At 39.3% G+C, this 14,222-nt stretch overlaps 1 protein-coding gene and 1 long non-coding RNA gene across 2 annotated transcripts in view; one reads left to right on the top strand and one right to left on the bottom strand.

Moving 5' to 3' along the window:
• Positions 1–14,222, bottom strand: part of LOC122515593 (ephrin-A4) — a 689,714-nt gene that overhangs the window by 407,692 nt on the left and 267,800 nt on the right. The window lies entirely within an intron of this gene.
• Positions 11,449–13,470, top strand: LOC122515625. Its single transcript, XR_006303321.1, has 2 exons — positions 11,449–11,544; positions 13,361–13,470. It is a non-coding gene; the product is annotated as an uncharacterized LOC122515625 (long non-coding RNA).

Genomic DNA, 14,222 nt, shown 5'->3' with positions numbered 1-14,222 from the left:
GATAATAAATTTCTTATTCGCGATAGTTCCTCGAGTATTGAGAAAATTGAACGAAATTTAATAAGCGTCAAAAAACGTTCGATCGGTTTCTCAGTAGATCCGAACATACGATGATACTTACTCAATGTCTGACTTTGTAGGGGAAGCTTTAAAGCTTTAAATGATATGCCGTAACATTGTATAGCAGCTATCAAGTAATCAGGTGGGAATTATTGACATTCCTGCCTCCTCAATCCAACAGATATAGGAGATAGCGTACGCTCCTTCCTTGTATTAGTCTAGAATAGTTCTCACGTTCATGTAGTGTACTATTTCATTACGTAATAATCGAGTTGTAATACAGAGTTAAGCACCTGCCTAGACTCGAGACACGATTACGATCCGATCGATTCGGACAATCAATGTTCTCTCTCTCTCTCTCTCTCTCTCTCTCTCTTTCTCTATTTTGCTAAATTAATATTCCACATACCACTCAGCGATTTTATTTACACGAGTACGTGTCACCGTTACATAATGCCCTAGGAATGTGTACTTCGAGAAAATACATACGATATCTAATCGCTTCTCGGATTATTGATAATTAACTCAAGATTTATAATGCACTTAATCTTGAGTAATCACAGGAAGTTCGGGTATACCCATCCAGCACGCGAGTCACGATATATCAAACTTTGCTCGCGATATCCGTGTTCTGTCGTCGTACTCCATATCAATATACGTAGCACACCTTCTGGGAAGGAGTTCGAGATTCTTTCCATGGTATGAGCGTCACGATAACGCCTCGAAATTTATTTCTTCTGACTCTCGACTCCTCCTTCCTTTTGCCGTGTGTTCCCGTTCTTCCTACCACTCTCTCTCTCTCTCTTTTTCATACTATTTCTCTCTTTCTCTTTTTCCACCTTTCGACCTCACTTTGCTCGGACGTCGAAGTAAAGTTTTATCGCGAGAAAGTAGGTAACTACTACTCGACGATTCGTGGAAAAATTTACAGGAGGAATCAACGAAGCAAGAAAAAGAAGTTTGAGAATCAAACCTATCTTGTTCAACGTCGAACAGTTAATGCATCGAAGAAGATATATCTTCGTCGAACCATGATCGATTAGAGCATTAGCTAGTTCAACCATTTGTCGAATCGATTCTAAGGATAGAAGAGTAGCGCATATCCTTTTCAGATACGGACCGAAGACTCCCGAGGTAAAGAATTAGAATGTTTTCCGAGAAAAATTGTTGAATAATCGTGTTAATCCAACATTGGGATTTGATTAAGTTTTAACTTCGGTAAGCGCTATAAAAGGAGATCACACACGCGGGAAGTAGATAAAGAGAAAACGGGAAAAGAAATGAAAAATAAGAAAGTTTTTCATGAATCTCGGAAAATAAAAAGCAGTGTACGTTTCTCTGAAAAATAAATACGCTTCGGGGTAGCTCAGCTTCTTTACTACGATTTGTTTTTACCTTTCTTTCTTCATATCTTTATTTTCCTTTTTTAAAGTGTGAAAAGTTGCACGAAATAGAATTCTGACTTTTCTTATCTACCAATCCTAACCCATATATTTATACAATATATATATATATATATATATATATACATATACAGTACGTGAATATATTAGCATATCTTTGAATAAAATCGCTCTTTTTAACACGGAGTCAAATCATTTTTCTTTAGCATTGAGCGTGTGAGTCTACTTTGTATCGAGCTGCCCACGCTCATTCTCGTAACGAGAAGGTAATTCCAGCGCGTTGATTTAAAAAAAGAACGGAAAGTGCAAATAAGCGAAAGCCGAGAGCGGCCATCAAACAGCGTAATTGTGATGTATGAAGTTAGGGGCCGATGTACGAAGACTTGGTTTGATGGATGAGAGCTTGGAGAAGTGGCGTGGCATGGCGTGGCATGGCGTGGCATTGGGTGGCATGGCGTGGTGTAAGGTGCGAGAACGAAATGAAATAACACGCGGTGAGGAAACCCCTAGATGGGGTTTGTAGGCCGACGTCAACGTCGACGCAGCCGTCGAGGAGCTTACCTTCAACCAAACTTCACCTGTCGATTCTCGATAAAGTCTTTCATGCATTTATTTTTTTATTTTCACTCAAACTTATTTTTACTTTATAAAAATAATCTGCTATCATTCAGTATGGAGATGTGCAGGTGCAGTATGCAGTATGCAGTATGCAGTATGCAGTATGCAGTATGCAGTATGCAGACTAGGGGACGGTAAATGAAGGAATAAATGCACATCAATGTGTAAGACACTCGTACAAGCAAAAAATATCTTCCCTTCTACAATAGACAATAGAATATTTTCTCCCCCTGACATTGTTTTCTATCTTATGAAATAAGCGATATATTTAAGATGATCTAGTTAGGTGAAAGACCCTTATATGATGCACAAATGAATTTTCGAAATAAAAATAATATATTTTTTCATTACTTTGATTGTACTTTGTCTAAAAAGAAATTCATTTTGAAAGAAGATACTGCGTTCCTTAGCTTTTATTAGAAATAGAATTGAAGAAAGAAAACATCGAGGATAAGGATCATGAGATCTCTCGATGAGAGGATTTTCTATCTGCTCAAAAGCTCGAATTTTGACGATTTAAACTTTCACAAATTCGACGAAAGGAAATGTGGAGAAGTTGAGAGAGAAAGAAAGAAAAGAATCGATGCTATGGCAAAGAATATAAAGAGTGAAATTCGAGTGGACTCCTTCTACGATAGCTTATCGTATTTTCAGTGACATGAGATATTACCGGAAGTATGCGGCTTCGAACTACGAGACCGACTTCTTTTTCTCCTTGCATTCTTCTTCTACTTGTTCATGTACTCCACGTTTGGCACGAGTAGTTCACTGGATGTCGGAAAAAGAGTAAGTAACTGAAAGAAAGAAAGGTTGAATACGTTCGTCGCAAAGGAGTCGTTGGGTGGAACACGAGTGCGCACTGATTTCCTGAGAAACGTTAAATCTCGCGGGTGCTATCGTTCGAACAGTGTCGTCCTCGATATATCGCCCGACTCGATGCTGTTTGTAACGATGGGGTTTGCGAAACGCGTAGACCACAGTGTCCGTTGCACGAAACATGTCCCCGGAGTACCACTTGGACCAAATTGAAACTGGTCTTTGCATTGGATTAACTCTTTGCATTTCTCGAGGCTGCAACTTTCCCGGAGGCGTTCAAGTACCCAGTCAGAGATGCGCCAACAGAACCACCAACACTGTCCACCATCAGTCTTCTGTCTCTCGTCTTTTCCATGAAACTCGCGTCGTCTTCCAATCTCTTTCTCGAGTTGGTACGAGAAACAATATCGTTCTCCGACAATGCTGCCACTCCCCAAGGATGTCAGCGCTGAAAATACGGTCGAGAGAGTGTTCTTGATTATCTTAGCTGAGACTTTAACATACGAACAGTTTCCTAGAAATAAGAATTGTCTACACCGTTTCATTCTTTTAATATGCCTTTTTCTCAGATGAAGTGATTCATTCTCCTCAGTTCCTTATTATTTTAAAATTTCCTATTGTGCTATATTTTCCGGAGGAACAAGACAGAGCAAGTGTAAGAGAGAAAGAGAAAGATAAAGTTCCAGTTTTATCTTCATACTTCTGTCGTCTCGTATAAATCTTAGATGTGTTTATTATTCGGCCCATAACTCTTGTTTCTTCGATAAGCCCTATCAAAGCGTATTTTGTTCTCTTTTCTTTATGCTCCGAGAGGCTATCTTTTACACTCAACGTACATCTGAAGAAGATTCTCATTCGGAAAGTTCGAGGGTAATGTCGAAAACGTGCGGGTAACCTACGAGAATCTCGATGCGACTGGAGTCAGAAGCGTTTATCTAAATTTCTAGGGTTTGCTGATCCTGAGAGTGCGAAATTCCTCGGTAGTAATCCCCTGTAGAATCCCAAAGGTTGATGCTGTAAATTAAACCACCCTTCCATCTTGTATCCGGTCCCTTCCGTGTCTCGGTCTCTTCGATGGGGTTACGTCTGCGGAAGCGCAAAAAGATTAACCTTCGAGCTAGTGGCTAAAGCAAACCGATTTCCGTTCTTTAGCCGCGTTCCAATCCCACAACTTCTGTTGAACTTTATCAACATCGTCATCGTCGCCGTTAACGCTCTCCATTGCTTCCACGATTTATTCAAGGAAATATTATAAACGTCAGAATATTTATTTTTTTTTCTTTATGATCGTAAGGGCCGGACAAACTTTTCTTATAAGTTACGATAAAGCCGATCTAAAAGTTTCCTTTTCTTGGGTTTACCACTTTACGAACGAAATTAAGTTTGAAATTCAAATTTCCCGGGATTTCCTTTATCCACCGATTTCGCAAAAATCGATCTCCCATCGAACAGTTTTACGAGGCTAAAGTTTTCCTCAACTTGAAAATGATAGCGCGAGGAATAAGACGTGTCGTTCAAAGGTGGATATCGAATTCGAAATACAAGATCGATAGAAAGAGCAAACGAGAGAGAGAGAGAGAGAGAGAGAAGACGATAACATCAAGGTGCCATTAGTATGCACAATGAAATGGAACGAAATTGAACGTAATGACATGACATGTGAAAATGTATATCCCTACATGGTCTCGAAGTATCATTTGGTTCGTGTCGTTGGAAGCATGTATCTTCGTTAGGCGTCGAGTAAGGCCAGTGCAAATTCATTGAATCACATCGGTTAGCTAACCACCACAGCTTGAATTAAGCTCTAAATGCAGACCCACCAATGCTTCTCTTTCTACATCTTTCACATATCAACCTCCCACTCCTCTTGATATCTGCATTAAACGTCCCAGGACTTCTAGCCACGGAACTCTCTCTCTCTCTCTCTCTCTTGCTCTACGAACTCGAGCGAATGTGTTTTGTATGCAGGCTCCATGAATGCATTGCGAGATGTTTGAATTCCAAGTGTCTAATATAGGGAGAGCAGCAAGCACTAAATCTCAATCGATTCAACGATTTTGCCTTGACACTGGACGATTATTATGCAGATCGAAAAAAATCTTCTCGCGAAAAGATGATAAACGAAACATTATTATTATACTTGAGAGATATAGAAACTGAGAAAGAGAGAGAGAGAGTTATTAAAGAGGGAAAGAAGAGATTTGTGCTTTGTCAATGTCAACGCTAAATGTTCCAAGTCGAGACGAAGATTCGTAAGATTAGCGTGGAACTTTCCGAGGTGGAAGCTTGATTCCTGGAGAGACCATCGCGGTAGGTGGTGCATTATACGCTTGTTGCACCACTGCCAGAAATCCGAGGAGTATTTCCAAGAGAAAGGCTGCCTGCCCAAGTGGACCTGATACGCGCTTTGAGCGAGGGCCAAAACTCTACCCCCTTTTTCACGTCACTCTACTTGGTTTCTTCTCTTTATACTAGCTCGTTTACCACTAAATCACCGTTACATCGCTCGCGCATTACTTTCCGGCAGTATAAATGTTGTCTACCCATCCTTGTATCTCAGTACATATTTTTTTTTTCTATATCTCTCTCCATTTTTTTTTTTAGTCATTTCTAAAAGAAAATACATTATTTAAGAGAAATAATTATTATTCAATTGTTAATCTTTATAGGTCGTCAGCTTTTCTCATACGATTCTCATTAGGTTGTAGCTAATTTTGGTTTATATGCATATGCATACTTTTTATTTGTCACTTTTCACATGACAGACGACCACAACGCCGAAATATCGTTGTCATGGGAGACGTGACTGACATCCGATAAGGGTTAATTCTCTTCTATAAAAGATCGACAAGTTTTTTTCATTTTTCTATTGTTCTTTTTTTTTAAGTAACGTCAAACGATTCCAATGGCAACAATCAGGAATTTCTATTGAATTCTACGATGAATTAGATCGCGAAAGGGTTTGGTCGAAGAAGTTGCGACAATGTTTAACGGTAGAGGAGGCGTTCGTGCTTATACGTTCGCGCGTGAGCCGCACGGGAGTTGCTAGCTGAAGTTCAGAGCAGAGGCGGAATGTCCAGATTATATAACGACTCATTTCGGTGGCTCGTAACTCGAATTCGAAGGATTAATTGGAGCTGTTACTCTGTCGCGGCCAGACGGGACCCGAATCATGTTCATTCGAGGGTATAACCCTCCCTTAGGACGGAGGAATGCCGGCCATCCCTTTCCTCTTTCTCTTCCTCTTCCTCTTCCTCTTTCACTCCCACTCTCACTCCCATCTCCACCCTCTTTTCCTCTTCTTCCCACTGCACCCCATCATCCCCATTTCTCTCTTTCTCTCTCGTTCTCATTTTCTCCCTACACCTGATCACCCGTTTGCTTCGTCCACTGCTAAAATTCGACGACGACGACGACGACGACGACGACGACGACGACGACGACGACGTCGTAAACATCGTCTTGCTTTACAGGAATGACACCGAGATACCCTCGCAAATTACATTTTACAACCCGGTTCCCCTCGCAAAAGGTTATCTCGAATCGTATTTATTGCTTTCGTTGGATCGATATGAATCTCTCTCTCTCTCTCTCTTTCTCGATCGTTTCTCGGGAATAGCATCGATTATACGAACGATTAAATTTTAGATTATGTATACACTTCTTTCAAGGAAGATTACGATTATTATCAAATAAATTTACCGATATTGTTTGCTTGTGAATTCTAGTATAGTAATTCCTTAGAGAAACATAATCTATAAGCGAAATGTATGTTCGAGCGAATGGCAATTATTTTCTTGGATTGTTCGATCGAAAACTTTTGAAGATATGTAGGTATAACAAAACAAGGATGGAAAAACAAAATGATTGTTGATTTAATTGAAATGTAAAAAAACGTTTACAAATCCCACGTAATCGAGAAAATTACAATACATAATAGATTGAACTTCAAGAAAAAAAAAAGAAAAGAAAAAAGGCGAAGAAAGTAAAAGAAAGAAAAGTGATGCTAGGAAATGAGAATAAAACCGGTGTGTCGACCTATGTCGAGGAATAGATTTAATTCCAAAGTGGATTTACCCTTTTTCCAAGGGAAGATAACAAAAGGGAAGAAGATAACAGAGAAAGAAAGAAAGAAAGAAAGAAAGAAGGGGAAAAAAAGGAAAAAAGAAAGAAAGAAGAGAATAAGCACGATGAGGAGAAAAGAAAACAGAGAACGACGCCGATAAGCCTTCGACTCGAGTTTTTCGTTCTCCTCCCCGTCGAAATTCCACGATCGAGCGAGCTATCGACGAATAAACATCGTCACCCACACTAACCGCTGATTTTAGAAAGCGACGAACTGGAAATTTCCAACTTCGTTTTATACAATCGCAAGGTTCGTCTTTTTATAGATCTACCAGTATTTCTTTCAACTTTATTTTTTTATCTCATTTGTGTAATCTTGTTTCTGCTTTTCATTGACGTTTACTTTAGAACACTTTTCGACTTTTTCATTCGAATAATATTTTTATTACAATCAATACGTTTTCTCATTAATAATATATTTCATAGAAATTAGTTTCAAATTCGATCGGATAATTGATTATTCGTTTAGAATTAAAAGTAAAGTTAACATTAGGATCATTTTAAATGCAAATAAAAGATGAATACCTAAATAGGTTAAAGAAATTTTTAATAATCCAAAGGATGATTCGGTTATATGATAAAAGCCCGTTGTTGCGACAAGGATGTCAGGAAAACGAATTAAGGAAGGAAAGAAAGAAAGAAAGAAAGAAAGAAGATCGCCGTTTGTTTAAGAGGAAAAGAAGACGGAAAAGAATAAGAGTAGGAGAAGGGGAGGGAAAGGGGTAAGATCACGCTGGTCGCTTGGCTCACAATGCTTTGTCCGAACTCGGCAATCCGGAATGCGGTTTCGTTCGACGCGGTGCAGTGTGGTGTGTTGGAGAAAGAGGAGGAGTAGGAGGAGGGGGAGGAGGCAGTGGTGGTGGCGACGACGAGGACGGCCATTTTTATTTGTACCTCGCAGTTTCGGCCTCTTACTCCTCGCTTTGTTCGCGTTTTCTCTTCTTTCCTGAGGCAGAGCACCGCAAAGAAAGCGGGAGATGCATGCATTCCGATGCTGAATCGCAGACGAGGGCACGAACTCCTCTCTTTCTATCTTTCTTTTTCCTTACCTCTCTTTCATCATCCGTCTCCTTCTCTTTAAACGAATCGAATCCCTTTGGCTAATGTGCATTTGCAATCTGGACAGGCTAACTTCTGTCCCCCAACAAAAGACAAAAAAATCTTCCGGTAACTAAATTTAAAGTTATCGACGTTTCTACAAATATATAACATCCGAATTTTGTTCATTATTATTAAATAAACTTATTTCTGATATCTGAAAAAAAAAAAAAAAAAAAAAAAACAAACAAAAAGCACAATCGCGTTTTCGTCGTAACAAAACGATTGATAACAATTCTGATATAATCGTGAAAATCTACACTTTTCTTACTTATTTTAGATATTTTAAAACGATTTAATGAATGAAATTTGCATAAACGACGTTTCTCTTACGAGATAAGTAATCACAGTGAAATAAAAAGAAAACCAGGCAAATGAGACTCGAGGGTGCACGAGAGTGAATCAGTAAAAGAGAGAGACAGAGACAGAGACCGAGAGAGAGAGAGAGAGAGAGAAAGGAAGATAGGTGCGAATTTGGGTCGTCGTAGGGATTGTAGGATTTAGCGGTAGACGAGGGGAGGGTTTCGTAGGAAAGGGGTTGGGGCCAATTAAGAGCGCAGCAGGCCGCTATCTCTCGTGGCCAGCCATGAGACTACCACGCACCTCATTATAACCTACGGGGTACGTTATAATCCTAGCCGCGTTACAGTATCATTCGCGAATCTCTTCTCTCTCTTCCTCTCTGCTAACGTTATCTTTGTCTCTCTCTCTCTCTCCCTCTCCCTCTTTCTCTCTCTATCTATATCCCATTCTCTCTCTCTCTCTCTCTCTCTGTCTCTCTTTCTCCTACCTTCTCTCTCTGTACCGTTCACCTTGTTGGGTGCGCAACTCACCTTCCTCTAACAGAATGGCTATTTCAGTTCCTATATGGAAGATCCGAAATCAGGGCCACTAATACGGAACTACATTCCATTAAGGTCCGATAATGGTGTTCAACGCATTCGCAAGATCGCCTTGGAGAGCAACATAATAAGAAGTCGATATATATATGATGTCCCTTGTGTATTCAAAGAAATTATATAGTACATCTTTCTTGGACAAATTGTTTCTTAAAAACAAAGGAAAGTATCGCTGGTGTACGAGCGGAATCGATCATAGCCGAAAATCGATTGTAACCAAAATACGAGATTACTATGCGCACACTAATTCGATAGAGAGTTACTAGTAACTAGCATCTATAACCCCCACCACTCGACCATCGAGTGAGGGAACCCTGCAGGGCACAATACGAAAGACACGCATTCTATTCAACCGCTGGACACCACGAGAGGAGTATAGAAAGACAAGGAGTTTATCTGTTAAGCGAATATATCTTACAGATATTATAAATACGATAGAAAGACAAGGAGTTTATCTATTAAACGAAAGTATCTTACAGATACTACAAATACGAGCGAAGTAGAGGCGACAATTAACGGTGAGAGATATAATTTCTATTTCTTTCAACTTGATTACCGCCGGGTAATCGTGACGAGAAGTGATCACGGACTATGTCCGTTATCCATCGTCGTCCATTGTACTGATAACAACAGGGTTTTTTGCCGCAAGGCTTTTTCCCTGACGAGCCAATAAAGCATTGCACTTATTGGCTCAACCACGTGTTTTATTTTATTCTAATACACCTTTTCACCTCCTTATAATAAGCTTAATCCAATCGCCGGAGGACTCCGTGTTGGAGGAATTTTGGCAAATACATTTTGGTGCCTCCTGTGAGGTCTGAATTTCTGATTCCTGGTTTGAGTGAAGCTGCGTATACGGAATCGCCACTGAGAAAATCTAGTTCCTGAACATACACGCTGCCACGACGAGCTAGTCATCACAAAGGATTCGAAAAGGAGATAAGTAGATTGCATCATTTGTGCATACGTTTATGCGTATCCACTTTAAATATTATAAAATATTCTATAGGAAATTACGTCTTCGAACCCCGTAGAAGTTCGTAATTTCTAATATAAATTTTATTATTTTCTCTCATCTTTCTTACTAAATTGGTATATTAAAATCGGAAACAACTCATTCGAATCCACTTCAAATTTTAACCGAAGTAACGTATATTAATAGAATTTGAAAATCGCTTTGTCTTCGGACAAAGAGCGCGATAACAGTTTCTACGGTTACATCGCTTAGCAACGATAGTTTTTCAAACATAAGATTAAACAACGACGAAATCGTGACGTCGATAGAGCCGATAGATAAGGGACCCCCACCCCCTTCTTTGCCAACTCACAGCTCAGGACCGTAACCGCGTGATCGGAAACCCGACGCATTATAACAAAAATTCATATATTAAAATCTTCGTATTCAACATAATTTACATTAACCCATCTTCGAAAAGTAAGATAATTAAAATCGGTAAACGATGGAACCGAAGGAACGTTTGAATCGGTTACGAAGGACATTAAAAATGCAATTGACAATTTTTGAACAAGAAATTGACGGGGAGAGATTAGATGAAACAACATTAGTAGGTCGATTTAAGAAAATCACGAAACACTTAGAAGCATACGATCAGGCACAACTGGAGTGTGATGATGAGGATTTAGGGGAAGAAGAAATACAAGAAGTAACGTTAATATTACGCCGGTACCATGCAATAGAAGCGAAAGTTCACCCAAATCAAGTACCCGCGGCTAACATCCCGAACGATAGCAGCATAATTTCAAATCAGACAAGTACGACCGAACGACCGATTAAATTAAAACGAATTGAGATACCTAAATTTGATGGAAGATTAGAAAAATGGTTAGAATTTAAGAAAGGTTTTTTACCTCTGATAGACGCGCGGACCGACATATCTGATCTAGAAAAACACGCCTATCTTCGAGATGCATTGCAGGGCCGTGCACTCGAAGTGATTACACTATATTCAGGGGACGGGTCGAATTACAAACTCGCGTGGGAAGCATTATTAGAAAAATACGATAGAAAACGCGTACTGCTAGCAAGACTTCTCGACGCGATTCTGGATTTAACACACTCCGAGGATGATTCGGCAAGAGGGATTCAGAAACTCATAAGAGATACGGAGGCATATCTCAACATGATTGATTCGTTTAACGAGCCTCATGCTCTAACTGTGCGCGTTATCGAGCGCCTTTTACCTCGTCGCGTTCGGGAAGAATGGGATCGACAACTCAATTCGGACGATTACCCTACCCGCAAGGAACTTTATAAATTTTTAAAGGAAATAGACCACCGATATAGTGCTTCAGAGAAGCTAACGACGGATATTAAGGACAAACCCCGCGAAAAACGTTAACATATCCAAACGAACACATTACAATCGCGAAAACGGCAGGACACTTATCTTACGCATTCCGTCCCCATTAGTACATCGCACACCTGCATCCTTTGCGAACGAGTCGAACACCCGTTGTACCGCTGTCCTAAATATAACGACATGACGATAACCAACAAATGGGAGGTAATTCGAAATTATAAAATATGTCAAAACTGTTTGCGAAAGCATCGAGGTGCATGCATATCATCGAATTGTCGAATATGTCATCAACCACATCACACATCCTTACACCGAACCGATAATAAGAACATACCTTCGACGTGTGACTCCACATCTTCAAAACAGGAAACACTCGCGTCGACATCCCAACAAACCTCGAATCCACATAACTAACTCCTATAGTCCGCGTCGTCACGCCAAATACACCGAATCCACTACTTATAATCGCGACGTACTGCATTTAAAAGAGGTGATAGAACTTTGAGACAATAGATATAAACGGAATCTTTCTTAATAGTACATTACTAGTCGAGCACATCATACAGGATACATTGGTAGAGCATTTATTACGATCTCATAACGGACGGATACATACATTGAACTCAACTCGATCACATCCGGTGCAGCATCAGTATCTTTTATCATCATCCGGAACTTAAAACAGTTCGCGAAAGACGAAAGCGCCAATCACCCGTTCAAAGCCGAAATTCTAATTAGAGATTTGCACATAAATAACTTTATCACGAACATCTAACCTATTCAATCACGCCGATATATCTTCGCGAAAGAGTTACGAAACATCATATTTTGTCGGAAATCGCGAGATCGAACCAGAGAACATGTTTCTGCAGTTTTTAACTATACGCGACTTTGAAAACTATAACACGGTGCAGAGGATGGATTGACCCTTTGAGTACAGAATACTTTCTCGAACAGTATAGATCTCGTCTACGATGAATAACACATTATAATATAGAAGACCATCTAGTTGATATTTCATTATCTATTCGGCATTGAATGAAACATTTTTTATTTTCAATATATATTGTTTATTCACCTGCTAGAATTTGAAATCACTGTAATTTGATAATTATAATATATTTGGATATTCACAACCAGAAATTTAAACGAATCATAAAAAGGATTATAATAGAATCATGGAAAGGCTTCAGTACATATTTTTACGAAATTAACATTTAACACATTGATATTGAAGAAAATAATAGTCAACCCAATATCTCATTTGCATACGATAAATCTCAAACAATTATCAACATATAATCCGATGTCATATTTTTACGTTCAGATGGTGTATCATTCCTTCTTTGCCGTCTTCTACAGACAACACAATAGAAATAATTGCCGAAAATATACATTTGATTATAGCACTCAAAGGGTTAAGACGCATTCGTATCGGAGAGAAGACTTGACCGCGGAAAAAATAGGACATGTATTAAAAATTAGTCCAAGACGAATAAATTTGCGCCGAAAGGGAAAGATTAACCGATTCGGGGGGAGCGGTTATCCATGAATTAGATTTGATTTCAGTTGGGAACCGATTAAGAAACGCGAAATTAACTTTCCAGAAGAAATGTCTAACATCTTTACCATTTCACAACTTCAATGACCAATTTCATCATTTAAAATACCCACACCGATATTCGGACCACCATTTATACGATATGATAACGATATTAATTTCAACGAAATAAGTTATCAATAAAAAGATTTGTAGACTTAATCAACTCGGTTAAATACGAACGAAAATACACAACTTCATAACAGGTAGGAGAAATATTCGACATATCAATCCTCCGCTTTCATCCCAGCTAAGATGGCTACGGGAACTATCATTCATCTATCAAACACCATCCCAAATAAGTCGCATAAGAACTTTGTTCACTTATGAAGAATTAATTACACGAACGATTGAAATCAAAACAATATTAAACGTACAACCTCAACGATTCCATAACACTAACTCCAACATATTTTTTAGTGGCAAACCATTTCCAATGATACTTAAAGTGAGACGACAGCGGGAATTTCCTGGATGCACACTCTACAACCGATAAGGAGACTCGAATCGAAACCGTAAAAACCATACGAGAAAACAATCCAGCGCAGCGATTGTTTATATTCTATTCAATAATTTTAAACGTACTCTGTTGTATATGTTAACTGCAAACTCGACACCTCAGATAAATTCATAACTATCATTCTTGTACGTACAAGACGATTAGATCGCCTGGCCAGCGATATGCAATTCTATCAAACAATCTACGACCAAACTTTGTAAACTTTAGCGTAAGACATCACGATACACTTACTCGAATAAGAATATTCTTGATCGGTACCCTCTCAACGGGGGGAGTATGTACGAGCGGAATCGATCATAGCCGAAAATCGATTGTAACCAAAATACGAGATTACTATGCGCACACTAATTCGATAGAGAGTTACTAGTAACTAGCATCTATAACCCCCACCACTCGACCATCGAGTGAGGGAACCCTGCAGGGCACAATACGAAAGACACGCATTCTATTCAACCGCTGGACACCACGAGAGGAGTATAGAAAGACAAGGAGTTTATCTGTTAAGCGAATATATCTTACAGATATTATAAATACGATAGAAAGACAAGGAGTTTATCTATTAAACGAAAGTATCTTACAGATACTACAAATACGAGCGAAGTAGAGGCGACAATTAACGGTGAGAGATATAATTTCTATTTCTTTCAACTTGATTACCGCCGGGTAATCGTGACGAGAAGTGATCACGGACTATGTCCGTTATCCATCGTCGTCCATTGTACTGATAACAACAGGGTTTTTTGCCGCAAGGCTTTTTCCCTG

The sequence above is a fragment of the Polistes fuscatus genome, unplaced genomic scaffold (genome assembly GCF_010416935.1).
Source record: "Polistes fuscatus isolate 324 unplaced genomic scaffold, CU_Pfus_HIC Scaffold1, whole genome shotgun sequence".
Taxonomy (NCBI): domain Eukaryota; kingdom Metazoa; phylum Arthropoda; class Insecta; order Hymenoptera; family Vespidae; genus Polistes; species Polistes fuscatus.
This window is presented reverse-complemented; position numbering and strand designations above follow the sequence as displayed.